The sequence below is a fragment of the Colobus angolensis genome, unplaced genomic scaffold (assembly GCF_000951035.1).
Source record: "Colobus angolensis palliatus isolate OR3802 unplaced genomic scaffold, Cang.pa_1.0 Scaffold492, whole genome shotgun sequence".
In the NCBI taxonomy this organism is placed as follows: Eukaryota; Metazoa; Chordata; class Mammalia; order Primates; family Cercopithecidae; genus Colobus; species Colobus angolensis.
The window spans coordinates 1,818,816-1,826,163 of NW_012118399.1; the positions used below are offsets into that span (position 1 = coordinate 1,818,816).

The 7,348-nt window shown below is 39.0% G+C and overlaps 1 pseudogene across 1 annotated transcript; it reads right to left on the minus strand.

The window, feature by feature from the left end:
- Positions 1–277: 277 nt before the first annotated feature.
- On the minus strand, positions 278–2,076 carry LOC105524240 (annotated as a pseudogene). Its single transcript, XR_001003723.1, has one exon. The product of XR_001003723.1 is annotated as an actin, cytoplasmic 1-like (transcript).
- Between the last annotated feature and the right edge of the window lie 5,272 nt (positions 2,077–7,348).

The window sequence follows — 7,348 nt, forward strand, 5'->3', positions numbered from 1 at the left end:
AGCAGGCATACAAGATCACCAGAAGAAGCTCAGCATGGGTGAGGCACAGAAGAGGCAGTATATCTGCAGCTCCCTAATACAAGAAAAATACTTTGCAATACTTGATTTTTGTTTTGTGCCCTGATAAAACCTTTCTACTACTGATATGCCTACTTTCTTCATTTGTTGATATTCATATTATTCACAGTATTTCAAAGGTCAGTATAAGCAATGCCACTTTTCCAGGTGCTAAATTCTATAAAAAGTTCTTAAATGATATGGAAAATACTTAAACTTATTTTTTTTTTTTTTAAGGTGTGCACTTTTATTCAACTGGTCTCAAGTCAGTGTACAGGTAAGCCCTGGCTGCCTCCACCCACTCCCAGGGAGACCAAAAGCCTTCAGACATCTCAAGTTGGGGGACAAAAAAGGGGGGGCACAAAGGCTCATCATTCAAAATAAAACAAAATAAAAAAGTATTAAGGCGAAGATTAAAAAAATTTTGCATTACATAATTTACACGAAAGCAATGCTATCACCTCCCCTGTGTGGACTCGGGAGAGGACTGGGCCATTCTCCTTAGAGAGAAGTGGGGTGGCTTTTAGGAGGGCGAGGGACTTCCTGTAACAATGCATCTCATATTTGGAATGACTATTAAAAAAAAGAACAATGTACAATCAAAGTCCTCGGCCACATTGTAGAACTTTGGGGGATGCTCGCTCCAACCGACTGCTGTCACCTTCACCGTTCCAGTTTTTAAATCCTGAGTCAAGCCAAAAAAAAAAACCAAAACAAAACAAAAAAAACAAATAAAGCCATGCCAATCTCATCTTGTTTTCTGCGCAAGTTAGGTTTTGTCAAGAAAGGGTGTAACGCAACTAAGTCACAGTCCGCCTAGAAGCATTTGCGGTGGACGATGGAGGGGCCAGACTCGTCATACTCCTGCTTGCTGATCCACATCTGCTGGAAGGTGGACAGCGAGGCCAGGATGGAGCCCCCAATCCATACAGAGTACTTGCGCTCAGGAGGAGCAATGATCTTGATCTTCATCGTGCTGGGCGCCAGGGCAGTGATCTCCTTCTGCATCCTGTCGGCAATGCCAGGGTACATGGTGGTGCCACCAGACAGCACTGTGTTGGCGTACAGGTCTTTACGGATGTCCACGTCACACTTCATGATGGAGTTGAAGGTAGTTTCGTGGATGCCACAGGACTCCATGCCCAGGAAGGAAGGCTGGAAAAGCGCCTCGGGGCAGCGGAACCGCTCGTTGCCAATGGTGATGACCTGGCCATCGGGCAGCTCGTAGCTCTTCTCCAGGGGGGAGCTGGAAGCTGCCGTGGCCATCTCCTGCTCGAAGTCCAGGGCGACATAGCACAGCTTCTCCTTGATGTCACGCACGATTTCCCACTCCGCCGTGGTGGTGAAGCTGTAGCCGCGCTCAGTGAGGATCTTCATGAGGTAGTCAGTCAGGTCCCGACCAGCCAGGTCCAGACGCAGGATGGCGTGGGGGAGGGCATACCCCTCGTAGATGGGCACAGTGTGGGTGACCCCGTCACCGGAGTCCATCACGATGCCAGTGGTACGGCCAGAGGCCTACAGGGACAGCACAGCCTGGATGGCCACATACATGGCCGGGGTGTTGAAGGTCTCAAACATGATCTGAGTCATCTTCTCGCGGTTGGCCTTGGGGTTCAGAGGGGCCTCGGTCAGCAGCACGGGGTGCTCCTCAGGAGCCACACGCAGCTCACTGTAGAAGGTGTGGTGCCAGATCTTCTCCATGTCGTCCCAGTTGGTGACGATGTCGTGCTCGATGGGGTACTTCAGGGTGAGGATGCCTCTCTTGCTCTGGGCCTCGTCGCCCACATATGAATCCTTCTGACCCATGCCCACCATCACGCCCTGGTGCCTGGGGCGCCCCACGATGGAGGGGAAGACGGCCCGGGGGGCATCGTCGCCCGCGAAGCCGGCCTTGCACATGCCGGAGCCGTTGTCGACAAGGAGCGCGGCGATATCATCATCCATGGTGAGCTGGCGGCGGGTGTGAACGGGCAGCGGAGCGGCGAAGGCGAGGCTCTGTGCTCGCGGGGCGGATGTGGTCTCGGCCTACTTAAACTTATTAACTACAAATAGATAGTTGTTTGGAACCAGGCGTGAAATCAACATTATATTCTACTGAGGTTAAAAGATGTCCTTAATTAACACATGCTGTGAACTCGGTATTTGAGACATTGAAAATATTATTGAATAATATAGACTATTCATTAATCAGAAGTGAGCAGGTTCTGTTTGGGCAAAGGCATAGGGAAGAACATGTGTCTAAGAAGTAATCTTACAAAACGAGATATTCTCATGACGAGGTTGGTCTTTGGTTCAGCCTCATAGCTAGCTTTTGGACAAAATTGCATTGATGCTAACTAGCATAAGCATTGACACTTAAAAACATTATAGCAAACTTACTTCTGATTTAATTTACAGACTATTTTTATATGATTTTAAACATTTTTCAAATCTTTAATTTTATTGTATTTTGACATGCAGTTGTAAGAAATAATGCAGAGAGATCCTATGTACTCTTTACCCAGTTTCTCCTAATAATAACATTTTTAAAAATTATAATGTAATATCACAACCAGGATATTGGCATATGAGACACAGAAGATTTTCATTATCACAAGCATCACTCAAATGGCCCTTTTATAGCCATACACAATTATCTCCCCACTCCTTCCTTAACTCTCAGCAACCATTAATCTGTGCTCCATTTTTATATTTTACCTTTTCATGAATGTTATATGAATGGAATAGAACAGTATGTCATCTTTGGGCTTGGCTCTTTTCACTCAGCATAATTCTCTGGAGATTCATCCAGGTTACTTCCTGTAATGAGTAGTTCATTCCTTTTATTGTGAAGTAGTACTCTATCACACAAACGTATCACAGTTTGTTTAACCATTCTCTTGTTGCAAGGTATCTAGGTTGCTTCTAGTTTTCGGCTATTACTACTAATGAGGCTATAGTCATTTGTGAACAGGTTTTTGAATAAACATAATTCTTCATTTCTCTGGGATAATGTCTCAAGAGTTTAATTGCTGGGTCACGTAGTAGTAGTTGGAATCATATACTATGTAGTCTTTTCAGGCTGGCTTCTTTTACTTAGTAATATGTATTTAAGGTGCTTCTATGTCTTTTTACTGCTTAGTAGCTCATTTCTTTTTAGTGCTGAATAATATTCTATTGTCTGGATATACCACAGTTTATTCATCCATTCACCTACTGAAGGGCATTATAGTTGCTTCCAAGTTTGGGCAATTACGAATAAAGCTGCTATCAACATCCATGCATGAGTTTTTGTGTGGACATATGTTTTCTACTTCTTTGGGTAAATATCAAGGAGTGTCACTGCTCACTGCTGGAACATATGGTAAGAGTATGTTTAATCTTTTGAGAAACACCCAAACTGTTTTCCAGAGGGACTGTACCATTTTACAGTCTCATCAACTATATATGAGTGATTCAGTTTCTCTGAATCGTTGCCATCATTTGGTATTGTCACTATCTTTTATTTTAGCTGTCCTAATAGGTGTGTGCTGATATCTTATTGTGGTTTTAATTTGCAGTTCCCAAATGACTAGATTGTTGAACATCTTTTCATGTGCTTATTTGCCTTTTCATGTGCAGTATGTCTTCCGTAGAATGCTTCTTCACATCATCTGTCCATTTTCATATTGAATTCTCTTTAATGTTGACTTTTGAGTGTTCTATGTATAAGTTTACAAATATTTTACATATAAATTCTGTTTCAGATATCTTTGAAAATACTCTCTCCAGGTTTACAGCTTGTCTACAGCTTGATTGTTTTTCTTCTTTAGTCAATTGGACTACATTGATTGAACTACACTGATAGATTTTTCAATGTTGAAGAGGCTTGCATACCTGGAATAAACCTCATTGATCATGACAAATTCATTTTACAAAATGCTAAATTCTATTTGTTAATTTTGTAAAGCATTTTTGTGTCTATATATATGAGAGACACTGGTCTGTACTTTTGTTTGTTCTGTGTTTGATTTTGGTATCAGGTTATTGCTAGTTGTATATAAATGATTGAAAATGTTCCCTCAGCTCCTCTTTTCTAGAAGAGATTGTGTAGAAGTGGTGTTAAATCTTCTTTACATTTTTGGTAGAATTTTTTTGTATGTAAAAATATCTGGGCTTGAAGATTTCTTTTTGGGGAGTATTTAATTTTAAATTAATTTTCTTAATAGATGTAAGTCTATTCAAGTCATTTACTCCACAACAGGTGAGTTGTGATAATTCATGGTTTTGGGGGAGAATTTGTCCATTTTATCTAAGTTACCAGATTTATGTAAGTGGTATTGTTGATAGTGTTCTCTTACTGTTCTTTTGACATTTATAGTAATGTCTCTTGTTCCATTCCTGATATGAAAAATTGGTCTTCTCTTTTTTTCTCATTGTGAGTCTTGTGAGAGGTTTATAATTATTGGATAACAAGACATGAGAATAAAAATTAATAAAAAATGAAAAAAGAAGTTTATAAATATTATTGAACCTTTCAAGGAACCAGCTTTTTTATTATTTTATTTATTGTTTTCTGTTTTCAATGTTATTGTTTTCTGCTTTTAACTTTATTATTTCCTTCCTTCTGCTTGCTCTGGGTTTATTTGGGTCTTCTTTTTCTAGTTTCTTTAGTGGGGAGCTTAAATTATTGACTTGAGATTTTAGGCTGCATATTTTCCTTTTAGCATTATTTTAGCTGTATCGCAAAAGTTTCTATATGTTATATGTTTATTTCCATTCAGTTCATTGTATTTAAAAACACTTCTTCTAAGACTTACTCTTTGACCCATGGATTATTTAGAAGTGTAATATTAGTTTCCAAGTATTTGAAAATGTTCTTGTTATCTCTTTGTTGTTTCTAGTTTGATAGCATTGTGGGCAAAGAACACATGCTGTATGATTTCAATTCTTTAAAATTTGCTAAAGTTTGTTTTATGGTGCAAGATATGGTTTATCTTATATGTTTTGTATTATATGTTCTGTGCACACTTGAAAAGTAATCTGCTCTGGTTGGATTAAATTTTCTTTAACAGTTAATTATATCCTGTTGGTTGATGGTGGTGTTGAGTTCTTCTGTATCTTTAATAATCTTTTGTCTAGTTACATCAATTGGTATGGGGGGATGTGAACCCCTCAACTTTATTGTGAATTTAACCATTTCTCCTTTCAGTTCTAGCAGCTTTTGCTTTACATATTTTGCATCTCCATTTTTTGGTGCATATACATTTAAGATTATCATGTCTTGGTGGTGGATTGACACTTTTATCATAATATAATGTCCCTCTCTGTCTCTGGTAATTTTCTTTGCCCTGAGTTGATTTATCTAATATTAATATAGCTACTCCTGCTTTCCTTAGATTAATGTTAGCACTATATATATATATATATATATATATATAGAGAGAGAGAGAGAGAGAGAGAGAGACAGAGAGAGAGAGAGAGAGAGACAGAGAGAGAGAGAGAGAGAGAGAGAGAGAGAGATGCTTTAGCACTGTAGATAGATAGATAGATAGATAGATAGATAGATAGATAGATAGATAGATAGATAGATAGATAGATGCTGTGCTTGGTTTTCTGTCCCTGGAATAGTTTGCTCAGAATTATGGTTTCCAGCTTCATCCATGTCCCTACAAAGGACATGAACTCATCCTTTTTTATGGCTACATAGTATTTCATGGTGTATATGTGCCACATTTTCTTAATCCAGTCTATCATTGATGGACATTTGGGTTGGTTCCAAGTCTTTCCTATTGTGAATATTGCTGCAGTAAACATACGTGTGCATGTGTCTTTATAGCAGCATGATTTTTAATCCTTTGGGTATATCCAATAATGGGATCACTGGATCAAATGGTATTTCTAGTTCTACATCCTTGAGGAATCACCACACTGTCTTCCATGATGGATGAACTAGTTCACACTCCCACCAACAGTGTAAAAGTGTTCCTATTTCTCCACATCCTCTCCAGCACCGGTTGTTTCCTGACTTTTTAATGATCGCCATTCTAACTGGTGTGAGATGGTATCTCATTGTGGTTTTGATTTGCATTTCTCTAATAACCAGTGACAATGAGCATTTTTCCACGTGTCTGTTGGCTGCATAAATGTCTTCTTTTAAGAAGTATCTGTTCATATCCTTTGCCCACTTTTTGATGTGGTTGATTTTTTTCTGTAAATTTAAGTTCCTTGTAGATTCTGGATATTAGCCCTTTGTCAGATGGGTAGATTGCAAAAATTTTCTCCCATTCTATAGGTTGCCTGTTCACTCTGATAGTAGTTTCTTTTACTGTGCAGAAGCTCTTTAATTTAATTAGATCCCATTTGTCAATTTTGGCTTTTGTTGCCATTGCTTCTGGTGTTTTACACATGAAGTCCTTGCCCATGCCTATGTCCTGAATGGTATTGCCTAGGTTTTCTTCTAGGGTTTTTATGGTTTTAGGTCTAAACATTTAAGTCTTTAATCCATCTTGAATTAATTTTTGCATAAGGTGTAAGGAAGTGATCCAGTTTCAGCTTTCTACATATGGCTAGCCAGTTTTCCCAGCACCATTTATTAAATAGGGAATCCTTTCCCCATTTCTTGTTTTTATCAGGTTTGTCAAAGATCAGATGGTTGTAGATGTGTGGTGTTATTTCTGAGGACTCTGTTCTGTTTCATTGGTCTATATCTCTGTTTTGGTACCAGTACCATGCTGTTTTGGTTACTGTAGCCTTGTAGTATAGTTTGAAGTCAGGTAGCGTGATGCCTCCAGCTTTGTTCTTTTGGCTTAGGATTGTCTTGGCAATGCAGGCTTTTTTTTTGTTTCTGTATGAACTTTAAATAAGTTTTTTTCAATTCTATGAAGAAAGTCGTTGGTAGCTTGATGGGGATGGCATTGAATCTATAAATTACCTTGGGCAGTATGGCCATTTTCATGATATTGATTCTTCCTATCCATGAGCATGGAATGTTCTTCCATTTGCTTGTGTGCTCTTTTATTTCATTGAGCAGTAGTTTGTGCTTCTCCTTGAAGAGGTCCTTCACATCCCTTGTCAGTTGGATTCCTAGGTATTTTATTCTCCTTGAAGCAATTGTGAATGGGAGTTCACTCATAATTTGGCTCTCTATTTGTCTGTTATTGGTGTATAGGAATGCTTGTGATTCTTGCACGTTGATTTTGTATCCTAAGACTTTGCTGAAGTTGCTTATCAGCTTAAGGAGATTTTGTGCTGAAATGATGGGGTTTTCTAAATATACAAACATGTCATCTGCAAACAGGGACAATTTGACTTCCTCTTTTCCTAATTGAAT